The 17,451-nt window shown below is 49.6% G+C and overlaps 1 protein-coding gene across 1 annotated transcript in view; it reads right to left on the reverse strand.

Annotated features, from left to right (window-relative positions):
- Nucleotides 1-15,170, reverse strand: part of IL34 (interleukin 34) — a 51,035-nt gene extending 35,865 nt beyond the window's left edge. Inside the window, exon 1 of the mRNA XM_029075746.1 lies at nucleotides 14,982-15,170. The gene's annotated coding sequence lies outside the window, so the exon portion shown is untranslated. The remainder of the gene's footprint in view (nucleotides 1-14,981) is intronic.
- Between the last annotated feature and the right edge of the window lie 2,281 nt (nucleotides 15,171-17,451).

The following is a 17,451-nucleotide window of genomic DNA, read 5'->3' on the forward strand; positions in this document are numbered from 1 at the left end:
GCTTGGGTAAGGATGGGCCAGATAAGGCCTATGGGCTGGATCCAGGCTTCCGTTGATTGACGGAAGTCACTTTCTCCATCCTCCCATCCTTCTGCTGCTCTTCCCAGAGATGCTCAGTTCTAACAATAATAATAATAATAATAATTGTGGTATTTGTTAACCGCTTACTATGTGCCAGGAACTGTACTAAGCACTAGAGTGGATACAAGCAAATCAGGTTGGACGCAGTCCCCGTCCTACGTGGGGCTCACACTCTCAATCTCCATTTTACAGGTGAGGTAACAGGCTCAGAAAAGTGATGTGACTTGCTCAAGATCACACAGCAGGCAAGCGGTGGAGTCGAGATTAGAACCCATGACCTCGACTAGGCTCATCATTTTGGTAAGTGACCCTTGGGCCCAAAGTATTTGCCCACCCTGCCCCAGGGGGCCCGACTGTCCAGCTGTAAGCAGCCAGCGAATCCTCGACACAGAAGATGATTGAAAGCAAAAGCACAGGCCCCAGCGAGAGGGGCACGGCACCTAGAGGAGGGAGGGCTGCAACGGGGATGAAGTAGGGCCTCCGCCTCATGACTTCCCGAGCAGTTGGTTACCCTAGCGGCAACCGCTATCTCTTTTGTCCTGATGGCCTGGACTGGCCCTGGGCCATTTTCTCAGTGGAGAACATGCAGGGAAGTTGCCCAGAGGGGTGTGGTCAAGAAGGGCTAAGTGGGAAGACCAGAGAAGGGACCCGGGCCTCACTTCTGATTCTTCTAGGAAGTACCAGTCCCTCTGGGGCTGATGCTGAGGGGCTCAGTAACTACTACCAACATTTCTGCAATGGCCTCTCAAGTACAATTCCATTTTGGAAGGGAGGGCCACTTTCCTCTTCTCCCCATACCCCCTTGTCTCGTATCCTTCCTCCAAGACTCCCCTATATTTCTTCTTCCTTTTCCACCCTCCTGCCTCCTGTACGTATTGAATGACCGAAATAATATTGGCTCAGTGGAAAGAGCACGGGCTTGGGAGTCAGAGGTCATGGGTTCGAATCCCAGCTCTGCCACTCGTCAGCTGTGTGACTGTGGGCAAGTCACTTCACTTCTCTGTGCCTCAGTTACCTCATCTGTGAAATGGGGATTAAGACTGTGAGCCTCACATGGGACATAGTAAGCGGTTAACATGAAGGACAACATGATGACCCTGTATCTCCCCCAGGGCTTAGAACAGTGCTCTGCACATAGTAAGCGCTTAACAAATACCAACATTATTATTATTATTACTTTTAGGCACTTACTACGTGCCAATCGCGTAAGAGTCAGAAGGACCTGGGTTCTAATCCTCACTCCATCACTTGTCTGTTGTGTAACCTGGGGCAAGTCACTTCACTTCTCTGGGCTTCAGTTCAGTGAGGTTTGAGAGTGTGATTCCCCATGTGGGACAGGGACTGAATCCAACCTGATGAACTTGTATCTACCCCGGTGCTTAGAACAGTGCTTGGCACATAGTGAGCGCTTAACAAATGCCATCATCATTATCATCATCAACTAAGTGCTGGGGTAGATACAAGATAATCAGGTTGAATACAGTCCCTGTCCCATATGGAGCTCACAGTCTAATTAGGAGGGAGAAGAGCTAATGAGTCCTCATTTGACAGATGAGGAATCTGAGGCCCACAGAAGTTAAGCAACTTAATTGTGATATTTATTAAGTGGCTACTATGTGCCAGACACTGTGCTAAGCACTGGGGTGAATACAAGCAAATTGGGTTGCCCACAGTCCCTGTTCCACGTGGGGCTCACAGTCTCAATCCCCATTTTACCGATGAGGTAACTGAGGCCCAAGAGAAGTGAAGTGACTTGCCCAAGGTCACACAGCAGACAAGTGGAGGAGCTGGGACTAGAACTCATGAACTTCTGACTCCCAGGCTCATGCTCTATCCACTAAGCCGTGCTGCTTCTCCAGCCAACAGTTCAACCGAGTTGGTTGACAAATTTCCTGCCCACAAGGAACTTTCAGCTTAAACCTTCCTTCTTGAAGTTCCACTGGGTCCCCTGGTCCTACTGTTGGGAAATTTAGTAAACATTATTTCTGTGCTCCTCCTGTCCACGCCCTCATGATTCTGTAAATGTCAGTCGTCTCTTCTGAGGACCAGAGTATTGTCATTCCAGACTTTAGCATCCTTCATCTATCATTCTGTCCTTCTCCACCCCCATCAACCTCCTCCTCCACCCCCACAAGTTCAATCATCTTGGTTGATCTTCCCTATTCCTTGTCCAGCTCTGTTATATTTTCAATCAATCAATGGCATTTATTGAACACTTAGTTTGTACAGAGCGCTGTAGTAAGCATTTGGGAGCGCATTCTCTGCACAAAATTCCAGATGTAGGAATAACATGGTTTCACTGAGTCACAGAAGCTGGCCTTTTGGTTTGTTTTCTGTTCCCTTCCCACTGATGTTCTTGGGCTGGTGAGGCACACTACTCCAATGAATCAGAGGTTTCTTTCCTCTGCCATGACTGAGGTAACTCGAAGTTTATTATCCCATAATTGCCATTTCGATCCCTTTTCCCTAGAGTATCACCTTGTATTCTTCCCACTGAAGTTCCTCCCACTGAAGCTCACCTGCCACGTTTCTGTCTCCTCATTCAGCTTTCTGCCATCTTTCTATCCTTTATTCCCAGTTGCATGACACCTCCACCCACTGGGAGAGTTCAGGGTCATGTGAAGACTTCACTGCCCTCTTCCTCTTCTAGATAATTTAGGAAGCTATTAAGCAAAAAATTCTAACAACCAATTCCTGGGAAGAGTCTCCCACTATTTATAGTTCCCCAGCTAATAAATTTGGCCACTTACCCATACTCATTTCTATCTTTTTGCCAGCTTTCCAGTCCCATGATTATTTAGTTGAAACGCAGAATTTACCAAAAACCTTTTGAAAGTCTACATGTATAATTTCCGTTGGTTTATTCCCCCCCCCCGTGCGCTTATTGACCCATTGACCTGTCTATACACTTGCATATCGATCCCCAATATTTAGTGAGTTGTGATTTCCCCTTACAGAAATCACGTTGTCTTTATTCTCCTGGGGGGTTTTTCCCTATGTTTACTGATCATATACTTGAAGAGTTTCTACCACCTTGATAAAGAAGAGATAATCATCATTCTTTAATTCCCAGGATCACCTGTAGAGCCCTGGATGGGAGTGACATCCGCAGTCAGCCAGTCCTCCAGTACAGTGGCCATTTGGGATGATAGGGTATACGCTAGGGACCAAACTAAATAATTCAAAGAGCGCTTTGGCTATCTGCCTGAGGACACTGGGGCCCACGTGCTTTCTCAGAGTTTCAGCAGTTGCTCTGGCCCAGGATGGGATTACCTGACCCATTCCATGCGTTTCCTGTCCTGGGGCTGATGGGTCTAGGGCCAGGATTAAGGCGTTCCCTGTTAGTGTTTCCCTTAAACAGAACAGGGCCTGGCAGAGTTCCTCCACCTACCACAACAACCTTTACCCCGCATTAAAAGAGACGCACCTGAGCTCTCTGGCAGTCACTGCAGAAACCTCAAGTGCTGGGTTACAATCCCAATCCACTGATGCAACCTAAAGGCAGAAAACCTCAGCAACTGGGTCTCAGGGCTGAGCTGAGACGTCATGATGAGAAAAGCAGTGGCAAGGCGTAGACTGATGGAAAGAATATAGCACTCGGAAAGGGAGAGTTTAAGGCTCTTCTGGCACCTGACAAATGGTCGTTTTCTCCTTTGAAAAAAGAGGCTCCGTTCATCAGGTTTGCCAACTCCCAGGACCTTCTTCTATGAGGAAAAGCTGCTCCAAGACATGGGACCGGGACAGAGAGACAATAATATCCATCAGTGGTATTTATTGAGCACTTACTATATTCAGAGCATTGTACTAAATGCTTGGGAGAATACAAGAGTTGGTAGGCACGATTCCTGCTCACAGTGAGCTTCCAGTCTAGAAGGGGAGACAGTTTAGTACAGTGCTCTGTGTACAGTAAGGGCTCAATAAATACAATTGAATGAATTAATACGACTAGATCGTAGACTCTAGTCTGTAGCTCTAGACTGTAACTGTAGACTCTAGACTGTAAGCTTGTGCGGGCAGGTAATGTGCCTGTTTATTGGTATATCGAACCTCCCAAGCCCTTAGTACAGTGCTTGTCAAACAGAAAGCATCCAATAAATTTGATTGAATGAATGGATGAATGAATAAAATATTGATGGATATGTTTGAAAGTGCTGTGGGGCTGAGAGTGGGGTGAATATCAAATGCCCAAAGGGTATGGATCCAAGTACATAGACTATGCAGAAGGGAGAGGGAGTCGGGAAAGTAGCAGTGATATTTGTTAAGCAGTGTGTGCTAAGCACTGTACTAAGTGCTGGAGTAGGTATAAGATAACCAAGTCAGACACAGTCCCTGCACCATATGGGGTTCACAGTCTAAGTAGGAGGGAGAACAGGTATTTAACCCCCATTTCACAGACGAGGAAACGGAGACACAAAGAAGCTAAGTGATTTGCCTAAGATCACATAGCAGGCAAGTGGCAAAGCTGGGATTAAAACCCAGGTCCTCCGACTTCCAGGCCTCTGCTCTTTCCACTAGGATGCACTGCTTCTCTTCAGACACAGGAAACCGGTGCCCCAGCTATCCCTCAGAGCCCCAGGGACAACTTAAATAAAGATGGCAGACTTGAAAATAGAGTGCCAAGCATCTCTTGGCTCTATCTGTACGGCCCCAGGGGCCCCTCAAGGGGAGGGGTCCTCGAGTGCCTAGAATCCTTTCCTCTGGCAGCCCTCATTTTATGCTCTGGGCCAACTGCCCCGGGGTGGTTTTACTTGAGTATTCTCATTCCAGATGGGGCAGCGGAAAAGCCCACAGCTACTCCTGAAAGCTGATGCAGAACAGGGGACCTACCTAGCCCTACTCCTTTGGATCCCTCTTTTTCCCCACTGCCTCTGAGGACTTCATCTTGGCAACAGAACCATCTCCGATAACCACAGTCCCCAGGAGCCCTACCGTTGATTATCGAGGAAGCAATGCCAACTAGGCGATCATGTCGGCCCACCACCTAAAACTCAACATGAGCAAGACTGAGCTCCTCATCTTCCCTCCCAAGCCCGGTCCGCTCCCAGACTTCTCCGTCACCGTGGATGGCACGACCATCCTTCCCGTCCCGCAGGCCCGCAATCTCGGTGTCATCCTTGACTCGTCCCTCTCGTTCACCCCACACATCCTATCCGTCACCAAGACCTGCCGGTTTCACCTCTACAATATCGCCAAGATCCGCCCTTTCCTCTCCACCCAAACGGCTACCTTACTATTACGGGCTCTCGTTATATCCCGGCTAGACTACTGTGTCAGCCTTCTCTCTGACCTCCCTTCCTCCTCTCTCGCCCCGCTCCGGTCTATTCTTCACTCCGCTGCCCGGCTCATCTTCCTGCAGAAACGATCTGGGCATGTCACTCCCCTTCTTAAACAACTCCAGTGGTTGCCTATCGACCTCCGCTCCAAACAAAAACTCCTCACTCTAGGCTTCGAGGCTCTCCATCACCTCGCCCCTTCCTACCTCTCCTCCCTTCTCTCTTTCTACCGCCCACCCCGCACGCTCCGCTCCTCTGCCGCCCACCTCCTCGCCGTCCCTCGGTCTCGCCTACCCCGCCGTCGACCCCTGGGTCACGTCCTCCCGCGGTCCTGGAACGCCCTCCCTCCTCACCTCCGCCAAACTGATTCTCTTTCCCTCTTCAAAACCTTACTTAAAAATCACCTCCTCCAAGAGGCCTTCCCAGACTGAGCTCCTCTTCCCCCTCTACTCCCTCTGCCATCCTCCCTTTACCTCTCCGCAGCTAAAGCCTCATTTTCCCCTTTTCCCTCTGCTCCTCCACCTCTCCCTTCCCATCCCCACAGCACTGTACTCGTCCGCTCAACTGTATATATTTTCGTTACCCTATTTATTTTGTTAATGAATTGTACATCGCCTCGATTCTATTTAGTTGCCATTGTTTTTACGAGATGTTCTTCCCCTTGACGCTGTTTAGTGCCATTGTTCTCGTCTGTCCGTCTCCCCCGATTAGACTGTAAGCCCGTCAAACGGCAAGGACTGTCTCTATCTGTTGCCGACTTGTTCATCCCAAGCGCTTAGTACAGTGCTCTGCACATAGTAAGCGCTCAATAAATACTATTGAATGAATGAATAAATATTATTAGTCAAGTGATTTATGAAGGCAGCAACCCAAGAAGTCTGCAGAGGTTTTCCATTGTCTCCTCTTCCACTTGACCTCAGGAAGACAGCCCCTGATAACATGGGGCTGCAGTGTGGGTCTGCCCTGTGCTACTTGCCAGGAACTCAAAGTGCGTGTTCCAGACATGATTTTGTTTGACCTCCTGCCTCTTTGGCAAATCAAGAGCAGGGAGAGTCTCCCTCCTCCTCTTCTCCATAAGTGACTGGTCCAGGACCCAGTAGAAAACGGGAGAAATCTGGCCCAGAACCTGAACACGCTCATTCTTCCATCCCCAGCGCAATGGTTCAGGGCTTCTTTGCCCCTCAGCTAGGGGGGCAGAGAGCGCGTGGGAAGTTGGCTTCCAGCCTGTGGTCCCATGACTGCCTATCTACAAGATGCTGGCTCTGGCCACCAAGTTACCACGCAGGGTTGACCAAGTGTCCTGTGCCAGGCACAGTCTCTGAGGGTCTGCAGCTTGAAGGAACCGAGGTCTGAATGGAACAACTTAAGGGCCAAGGAGCCGCTTTGCCCCTCCCTCCGCTTCCTAGGGAATTGTGAGAGGACATTCTGAGTCAGGAGGGTGAAGCTTAGGTGGGAGACAGGAACGAGCAAGCTGATGGTTATGCGAGAGGAATGAGTGGGCAGGAATTAGAAACTCTGGGAAAGAACGGTGGAAAGCCCCTGGCAACCAATCAGGCCCTGAGACTCTGCCAGTTAGCCAGCCAACGTGGCTCCTCGTCGTCTTTGTTTGCTAGTGGCAAATGCCAGCCTATCCTGGCTTGCAGAATGGGGACGATTATATTATCAGCCAGGCAACCTCAACCGAATAGAGCCCTCACTTGCCGCCATTTGGGCATGCCTGCCTCTCAGTCTGTCGTATTTAGTCAGTCAGTGGTATTTATCGAACGCTGTGTGCAGAGTGCTTAGTACAGTAAGAGTACTAAGTGGGAGAGAACACTATCCCACTCCACACTGGGAGAGTAGAGTACAACAACACAGACACATTTCCTGTGTGTCAGGGCCCAGACTGTAGAAAATGGTGGCAGAGAACCCCGGGCAACTGGAGCCGCCAGCCTGATGTAAGTCTGTCCTTAACTAGCAGCTAAAACATGGCCCCTGCCATGGAGGAGAGACTTCTTGTTACCCTGAGATTCTCCCCACTTTCCCCACTGTTAATTTAGGAGCCCTGCCATTGGCCTGCTGGGGCAAGTCCCTAGTAAATGGCATTTATTGTCTCCTGCGTGGGCAGTCAATGTGTCACTTCATTATTCTCTACTTTGCAAATGCCTAGTACTGCGCCCCACACCAAGGGGGTGGTCAATAAATACTGCTGCTATTACTACTGAAGTACTGTCCAGCCTACTCTGGGCTGGGACTCGAACCCTCTCCTGAATGCCAAAATCCAACCCTTGGAGCCGCTTCATCCATGTCGCATATGGGCTGCCCTCCTCATTGAGGGGTGAGCCTGGATCAGCGAAGTTCTGGAACGATGTCAATCTCCCAGCATTGAAACTATGCTCCCCTCCACACGGCTCTGCTGGAAGGCAGATGTCAGAAGGATGGGTGACAGGAGGATGCACAAACAGCTGCTATGTAGAGAGCTGAAATTCGGCAGTTGAATCCAAGGGGAACGGAGGATACATTTTAAGGATGCAGAAAAGCAGAGCCTTGGTCAAGATGGCAACTCCAATGGAAACTGGGAGGTAACTGTGGCGGGAGACCAGCTCTGGGAACTGCATTCAAGAAAGGAGTGGCTGTTCCTGAGCTGAAATTTTGAGGTCATGGAATAAGGAGGCAAAAGTGAAAACAACACTAAGCACTGAGAACAACCAATAAGGCAGCACTGCAAACCTCTGTGTAGGTGTGATTTCAGTGGCAGGAATGTCACAGGCAGACATCCTTACAGCTATTAATTGGCTCATTCATTTATTCATTCATTCAATTATATTTATTGAGCACTTACTGTGGGCAGAGCACTGTACTAAGCTCTTGGGAGATCTTCATTATTATTATTAATAAAAGAGGAGAGGGGCAACAGGGCAAGGGGATCTGTTTATCTGTTTATCTTCATCTGTTTAATTTGTGGCTCCTTTGCTTGCCTCTTCCAGGCCCGCTGGGCTGGCTTCTGGGACTTCAGATACGGCGGCGGCTGCAGTTGCCCAGCAAGCGCTGGGTCCCAGGCTCTGGCACCCCGAACCAGCAGCTGTGAACCCACAGGGTCTCTGCAACTCTCCACTCCCTCCCCCACTGGCAGGGTGAGGTGAGCCAATGCAGGCCCTCATTTTGCTCCATTATGACCCCTCCCATTGGCTGACCTGCCCATGCCCCTTAGCTGGTCTTTTCTTCCAGAAGAAGCCCAAGCAGGAGGCCGAACGTTGGGCCGCCTGGCCTAGTCAGTGCTTAACCGAGCGAGGAGCGTACCCCCGACCCACGTTGCCCTGAAGCCCCCTCCCCTCTCTCCCCCTTCCTCTTCAGAGCTGTTTGTCTGCATTCACGAGCCCTGATTTTATTTCCAGCCTTCCAGATGGAACTGCTTTCTGCCTCAAATTAGCTTCAGCAGGAGCAGCAGCAGCAGCAGGAGAAGGAGGAGGAGGTGAGAATGGGGGAAGTTGCTTCCCTGAACACTGTACGTCTTAGAAATAAACTGAGATTTATAGCCAGGGTCTGTAGCATCATGATCTCTTCCAGCCGGCTTGGTCTGTCACCACAGTCAGTCGATGGCATCTGTTGAGTGCTTGCTATGTGCAGAGCACTGTAATAATAATATTAATAATAATAATAATAATAATGCTTGTGGTGTTGGTTATGTGCTTTCTATGTGCTGAGCACTGTACTGAGCACTGGGATGGATAGGAGCAAATTGGATTGGACACAGTCCCTGTCCCACGTGGGGCTCACAGTCTCAATCCTCATTTTACAAATGAGGTAACCGAGGCCCAGAGAACTGAAGTGGCTTGATCAAGGTTACACAATGGACAAGTAGCAGAGTGAAGATTAGAACCCAGTCCTTCTGACTTTCAGGCCCATGCTCTTTCCATTAGGCCATATTACTTCTCCTACAGTCCATATCCCACATAGGGTTCACAGTGCGAATCCCTGTTTTACAGGTAAAATAACTGAGGCACAGAGTATAATAATAATAATAATTACAGTATTTGTTAAGCGCTTACTATGTGCCAGGAACTGTTCTAAGCTGGGGTAGGTACAAGCTGCCTTTGTTACTGAATTATTTCCAAGTGCTTAGTACAATGCTCTGCACACAGTAAGAGCTCAATAAATATGACTGAATGAATACAAGCAAATTGGGTTGGACACAGTCCTTGTCCCACATGGGGCTCACAGTCTCAATCCCATTTTACAGATGGGGGAACTGAGGCACAGAGAAGTGAAGTGACTTGCCCTAGATCACACAGCAGACACGTGGAGGAGCCGAGATTAGAACCCACGAGAGAAATGAAGTGCTGTGAGGCACAGCGGATAGGTGGCAGACCCGGGATTAGAAGCCAGGTCCTCCGACTCCCAAATCCATGCTTTAACCACTAAGCCATGCTGCTTCAGCTTCTTCCCTACGCAGGGCCTGCTGTACCTGGATGATTCTGCTCAATAGCCAAAGCAACAGTTGCCAGAGGACTATTTATCTAGCCCCTTGGGACTCTCAATCAATCAATCAATCGATCATTTACTGAGCTCTGACAGTGTGCAGAGCACTGTACTAAACTCTTGGGAGAATGCAATATTATACTATAACAGACACATTTCCTACCCACAATGAGTTTGCAGCTTAGAGGGGGAGACAGACATGAATATAAATTTACAGGATCAAGTAATCTTTCAGTAACTTATCGACTTTAACAGAGGAAATCAGCTTGGATTTCAGGCTCGAGATCGTAAGATCCGGCTGACCACCAGACTGTAAAGCTTGGCCGGGAAACTGTAAGCTCGTTGTGGGCAGGGAACTTGTCTGCTAACTCTGTTATATTGTACTCTCCTAAGTGCTCTGTGCATAGTAAGTGCTCAATAAATACCACTGTTGATAATGATCATTATGAAGGGGGAGGTGAAGTTAGTGATGCTGGATAAGTCCTGGTGGATTGAATCTTTGATCTCTATTTGTCCAGCAAAGGGTGGGGATTGTTCAAAGGAATTTTCCTCTCCCACCACCCACTGTCTACATTTTTCCAGGCAGCTGCTTGGGCTGACTCAGATTTTGCCATCGCAGGGCCAGAACCCCTCAGCCACCAGCCCACAGGGACAACGAGATAGGTCCGAGAGGGTCTCCTTCAAGGATGAGCTTCCTGTAACTGCAGACCCCCACCAGAACAGCCAGGCTGGATGCACCAAATCTCTCTCTGTCCCCACAAAATCTTCACAAAAGTCATGAAGTCTTTGCTGCCCTGGTCCTGCGGGCGGCACTTTGTCAGTGGATTCTGATTTCCAGTCTAGAGGGGGGTGGTTCGGTGGTCTTTGTGCCAGAGCCAAGATACACCCTCTGCACTCATCATCTGGAGCAGCCAGCTCGTTCACCCCACCCCTCCGGCCACGCTGAGGGTCTGCTTCCGGGGTCTTCCCTGATGTGGGGGCTGCACTGCAATGCCGCGCTCCCGAGACTCTCCTCTCTACCCTCCACCAGAAAGCCAAGGCAGAGTCGCCACACCTGGAGTGGTATGGTGGGCTGTGGCCATTTTGAACCTGGAAAGGTACAAGGAGAGAAGGAGGGCTCAGTGCCTCGGATCTGGCGTCCAGCAACCAGTCAGGTTTGGCTATAATAATGATTATTATTAATATTCTGTTTGTGAAGCACCTAAGTGTGTCAAGCACTGTTTTAAGCACTGGAGTAGATACAAGTTAATCAGGTTGGGCACAGTCCCCATCCTACACGGGGTTCACAGTCTAAATAAGAGAGAGTTATCCAAGCCTAATCTCCTAGGAATTTCAGGTAGCTCTCTCCATGCCTTTAATGTGAACCCAGGGCCAAAGGTTGAGAAATGCCAAAGGGGCAGCCTGGGAGATCCAACCAAAATTCATTAATGATTCCTTTTCCACACCTCCCAGTTTCAGGATGGAGAGCCTGGGGTTCTGCCCTGGACAGAGAAGCGAGTGTGGTCTAGTGGTCAGGAACCTGGGTTCTAATCCCAGCTCCGCTACTTGTCTGCTGTGTGATCTTGGGCAAATCACTTAACTTCTCTGTGCTTCAGGGACCTTATCTGTAAAACGGGGATTAAGACAGTGAGCCTCATATGGGACATGGACTGTGTTTAACCTGATTAGCTTGTTTCTACCCCATTGCTTAGTTCAGAGCCTGGCACTTGGTAGGCTCTTCACAAATACCAGACTAAGCCTCCCTTTTCCTCTGCTCCTCCTCCCCATCCCATCGCTTCGACTCGCTCCCTCTGCTCTACCCCCCTCCCCACCCCACAGCACTTGTGAAAATATGTATGGATTTCTTATTCTGTTGATTCTATTCACGATGTGTATATATCTATAATTCGATTTATTTATATTGATGCCTGTCTACTTGTTTTGCTGTCTGTCTCCCCGTTTCTAGACAGTGAGCCCGTTGTTGGGCAGGGATTGTCTCTATATGTTGCTGAATTGTACTTTCCAAGCGCTTAGCACACTGCTCTGCACACAGTTTAGCACTCAATAAATACGATGGAATGAATGAAATAGCATTAAAAAAAAAACAACCCAAAACAGAATCCTCAGGCTGGAAGGTTCTTCCAGAGGTCACCTAGTCCAACCTCCTGCCTTGGGGTAGATCTTCCTTCAAACTGCCCTAGCGAAAAACTAGCTTATGACCTGGAGCAACAGCGACTGTAACCTGAGGTGTTTCCCAACTCTCTTAATCAGGAAAAGTTTTTTAATGTTTAACCTAGATGTCTCCAGCTGCAATCTGTGAGGCAACCAGAGCCCCAACTCAAAAGCAGGCAGACAGGCAGGCCTAAGAATCAAGACGGGAAGCAGAAGAGCATCTCTCTTCTGCAGTGGGGCTGGAGGAAGGATGCCACGGGTTGATTGAAGCTCATTTTTCTCCAAGCTCCCGGGGTCATGTTTAATCCTTTGGATGTTCTATTTCTTGTTTGTTTTTGTAAACTGCAGCTTTAAGAAGCTTCAGTGCTGGGAAGGTGAGTGCCCAGGGCTGGAGGCCAGGGATCCCACAGTCCACATCGACGCTGGAAAGTCCCAAGCTCCCAGCTTGCCAGCCCGGACAATGTGCTCTCTCCATTAACTAAGAATCTGGGGTTTACTTTCAGATGGAAACCAACGGGGAGAACAGGCCACGGCTTGGGAAACATCCAGCTGGAAGAGAAACAAAGCGTCCCCAGGAGCAGCAGGCCAGAAGAGCACAAACTCACCAGAACCGCTTTGGAGGGGTTGTTGGCCTCAACCCCGAGACTGGCCAGGACCCTTTGCCAAGGCGACGGGTCCCCAAAGAGTCACCTTCCCCGTGGCCCACACCCTGCAGGTAGCCAACCAGCCCCCTGTGGGGGAGGAGAAGCAGCATGGCTGACTGGATAGAGAACGGGACTGGAAGTCAGAAGGCCCTGGGTTCTAATTCTGCTTCTGTCACTTGTTTGCTGCATGACCTCGAGCGAGCAGCGTGGCACAGTGGAAAGAGCCCGGGCTTGGGAGTCCGAGGTCATGGGTTCGTATCCCAGCTCTGCCACTCGTCAGCTGTGTGACTGTGGGCGAGTCACTTCACTTCTCTGTCCCTCAGTTACCTCATCTGTAAAATGGGGATTTAGACTGGGAGCCTCACGTGGGACGACCTGATTACCCTGTATCTACCCCAGCGCTTAGAACAGTGCTCTGCACATAGTAAGCGCTTAACAAATAATAATAATAATAATGTTGGTATTTGTTAAGCGCTTACTATGTGCCGAGCACTGTTCTAAGCGCTGGGGTAGACATAGGGGAATCAGGTTGTCCCACATGGGGCTCACAGTCTTAATCCCCATTTTACAGATGAGGGAACTGAGTCACAGAGAAGTTAAGTGACTTGCCCACAGTCACACAGCCGACAAGTGGCAGAGCTGGGATTCGAACTCATGAGCCCTGACTCCAAAGCCCGTGCTCTTTCCACTGAGCCACGCTGCTTCTCCGACCAGATTCTCCGATTCAGAACCAGAAATACCAACATTATTTAGTCACTTCACTTCTCTGTGCATCAGTTCCCTCTTCTAGAAAATGGGGATTAAGACTCTGAGCCCTACATGACCCAGAGACTCTGTCCAACCTTGTATCTACCCCAGTGCTTAGTAAAGTGCCTGGCACGTAGTAAGCACTTCACAAATACCACAGTGATTGTTATTATTACACTCCCACTAGTCAAGAGAAGGGAGGAGATGGGGGGCATAGCTCAGCAGGAGCAGAAAAGGACTGCCAGTGCTCTCTCCCAGGGTATTTCCTCACAGCTGGAAAGTCAGTTAATCGTATTTACTGAGTACTTACTAAGGGCTTGGGAGAGTAAAATATAACAGATATGTTCCCTGTCCACAACGAGCTTAAGACCTTGTCCACCCTTCAGCCTCGGCCCCAGTGCCGAGGAGCAGGGGGATCAAGGATGGTCTGGTTTTTGGGATGAATTGCCTAGGAATCAATAACTGCTATGAATTGCCCAGGAGTCAGTACCTTCCAATTGTGCAGGTGGGGTACAGGGAAAAAAGATGCAGGGAGAGGAAGTGCTGGGTGCTCAGGGCTGTCATAATCTGGCATATGGCTGCAACCCAGAACAACTTTGTCCTGCTTGGGATCCACCCTGTCCCTTTCTTTCCGATGACTCCAAGCAGGTAGGGGTGCTGTCCCTTCTAAGCTCGAGGGCCTGGAGAAGGAAGTTGGGGGGCAGAAGGAGTGTCACAGTACTCAGCTGGGGGGAAACAGGGTCAGACAGGACAGGCCAGCAGAGAAGCTGGGCTCCTAGAAGCCCATATTTGGGAACTGCCAAGGGTACCCGGCTCTCAAAGGGAGCTGAGTCCAGAATCCAAAGGCTACGTTTCTCAGAACCGGGCCAGTCCTCTGAGGCCCAGCTGGTGGCTGGCATCTCCCTCTCCTGGCACGGGGCCCACCAAACCTAGTTCCCAGTTTGTGATTCAGAACCAGAATTACCACTTTGCGTGCTCCATCATATTCTTATTCCTATTGGCTATTCTCTTGTCTGACAACCCCTGGGGTCCCATCCCTCAGATCTCAGCGTGGCTCAGTGGAAAGAGCCTGGGCTTCGGAGACAGAGGTCATGGGTTTGACTCCCAGCTCTGCCACTTGGCAGCTGGGTGACTGTGGGCAAGTCACTTAACTTCTCTGTGCCTCAGTTACCTCATCTATAAAATGGGGATTAACTGTGAGCCTCATGTGGGACGACCTGATTACCCTGTATCTACCCCAGTGCTTAGAACAGTGCTCTGCTCATAGTAAGCGCTTAATAAATACCAACATTATTATATCTGGGGTGAGCACAGCTTCCCCCTGACAACTAGGCTTCCTTCTCCCCTCAAAGGCAGCTGGGCAACTCCCTTGCATCCTATGGCCTTTTCTGGCTGCCCCAGCCCTGCCCTGCCCAGGTTCGCCCATTTTCCCCTTCACTGGTTTCCCAATCCTGAGGGGTGGTGGCTGCTCCGGGTGTTGGGTCCCCTCCCCTCCTTTCTCAGCTCCAGTATCTGATGAGATAGAGGAGAGGAGCCTGCTGGGCTCTGGGCTTTGTTGCTGAGCTGACATGTTTGCTCAGGGGTGGAGCCCTCAGGCTAGGGAGAGAACCAGAACTATTTAACTCACCCAGGGCCTCAGGTCGGTAGTCCAGACAGTGATCCTCTGCTCAGCCAGTGGTAGGCCTCAGGTGCCAAACTCACAGAGGCGGTCGGGTACCCAGGCTGAGTTGGGATGGTGGCCACTTTGGGACACTTCTCGGCCCGCTGGATTTGAAGGCGCCAGAGGGCCGTCGGTTCCGGGAAGCGGCAAATCTGGGGACCTATCATGAATCCTTCTGCGGGAGATCAGAGCGGAGGCTCCTCCTGCAACAGTGTCCGGAGGGTAAGGGTCACCCCTGCTCTAAGCCCATTTACACAACATTCCAACCCTAGCCCCGACTTGAACCCTGTCCACATTGGAGAACTGCTTTTCTTGGCAGAGAAACTCCAAAGGAAATCAAACATCTGCAGAACCCCAGGGGTCACAGCTTCCTGCCGGAGGAAGCTGAAGCATCTTGTGATCTTATCCCGCCATTCATATTAGCAGGGACTGCTGGGGCTGGGCAAGACAGGGACCCTCAGCCCTCTCAAGTGATAGCATTCCTCAAGCAGCACCCTCAAACAGCAAGAACAAGAGCCCTGAAGCCTTCGGTGACTGTCATTGGTGGGTATCTTGATTATCCACACGTGCTGGGAATGGAGATCTGGGGGGGCTGGGCCTGTCACTGAAAAACCCTATGGATTACAGCTGGATAGAGCTCATCTGAAACAAGCAAGAGTAGAAGCTAAATTCCAACCTGTGCTTACTTCCACTCGATGAGATCCGCCGAGCTAATTCCGTTCTAATTTGATCGCTGGATCGTTATTCACCAAGACCCCTCTCCAGGCCACAGGGACCAGTTGACCAATCCGTCTGGTTTGACAGAGATTTACCTGCACTCATTTGAGGTCTGTGTCTCCTTTCGTTCCCCTCCCGTGTGTAAGAGCCGGCCCCCAGGAAGAAAGTTGGCTACTCCATATACATTTCCCGCACCCCAATTTTTACCCTCCACTTCAAGCTTCCTGTTGAGAGCAGGAAGCCAAAGGAATGGGGGAGGGCTGACAATTGTCTAAGATAATCAACCTTCAGCTACACAGAAGAGATGGTTCCCCTTGAGTCTATTTATTGCTATTGTTCTTGTCTGTCTCCCCCATTAGACTGTAAGGCCGTCATAGGGCAGGGACTGTCTTTATCTGTTACCGATTTGTTCATTCCAAGTACTTAGTACAGTGCTCTGCACATAGTAAGCGCTCAATAAATAATATTGAATGAATGAATGGATGGAGACTGCAAACTCCTCAGGCTGATTAAGATGGTTAAGATGGAAAACTCTTTGTAAACAAATGACAAATCCCATTCGCAAGGCAGTGGAGAGGATGAGATAAGGATTCAGGACTCAGCTTGAGCTGAGAAAGAGGCTGAAAATTTCCTCTTTCAGGAAATTTCAAGAAATGGAAGTCGATTGTAATTCTGCTCAGTATCCAAGGCAATTATCTCCTTCCTTGAAATGCCCCTGCTGATTATTCAGAATTCTGAGACAAAGGAAATGGTTTGCTACTTGGAGTTGAAGGTATCTGAAATCTTATCACATCCTCCCCAAGGGTTAGGAGCCTTTTGGGCAAGGAAGTTGAGCCTGCCATGCTCCTTGGAGTGAGAAGTATGGCTGTGATGTGGACCCCGCTTCTTGTACCCTGCAGATAAGGTGAGGATTGGGGCTTTGGAATTGCTACAATGGTTATGAAGACTCCACAGCTGTATGAATTGCTTCCTGGAAGTGGAGGCTTTGAAGATGGGGAGGCACATAGTCTGATGGGTTGAAGGGAGAGAAAGTTCCAGACATAGGGACAGATGTAATAGGGAGTCTGGAGTGAGGTTTGCATGGAATTTTATTGCTATTGTTTTTGTCTGTCTCCCCGACTAGACTGTAAGCCCGTCAAAGGGCAGGGACTGTCTCTATCCGTTACCGATTTGTACATTCCAATTGCTTAGTACAGTGCTCTGCACATAGTAAGCGCTCAATAAATACTACTGAATTAGCATGGAAGGAAAAAACTATGTAAAAACCGAGAGAGCTGGTGGAGGGCCTCAAAGCAAATGGTCAGGAGTTGGCTCAGTGGAAAGAGGCCGGGCTTGGGAGCCAGAGGTCATGGGTTCGAATCCCCCCTCTGCCACTTGTCAGCTGTGTGACTGTGGGCAAGTCACTTAACTTCTCTGTGCCTCAGTTCCCTCATCTGTAAAATGGGGATTAACTGTGAGGCTCATGTGGGACAACCTGATTATCCTGTATCTATCCCAGCGCTTAGAACAGTGCTCTGCACATAGTCAGCGCTTAACAAATACCAACATTATTATTGACTGTGGTATCTGTTAAGTGCTTACTATGCACCACACTGTATTAAGTACTGGGGAAGATACGATAATCGGGTTGGACACGGTCCTTGTCCCACTTAAGACTCACAGTGAAGTGACTTGCCTAGGGTCACACAGCAAAGTGGCGGAGCGGGGACTAGAATCCAGG

The sequence above is a fragment of the Ornithorhynchus anatinus genome, chromosome 11 (genome assembly GCF_004115215.2).
Source record: "Ornithorhynchus anatinus isolate Pmale09 chromosome 11, mOrnAna1.pri.v4, whole genome shotgun sequence".
NCBI classification, from domain to species: Eukaryota; Metazoa; Chordata; class Mammalia; order Monotremata; family Ornithorhynchidae; genus Ornithorhynchus; species Ornithorhynchus anatinus.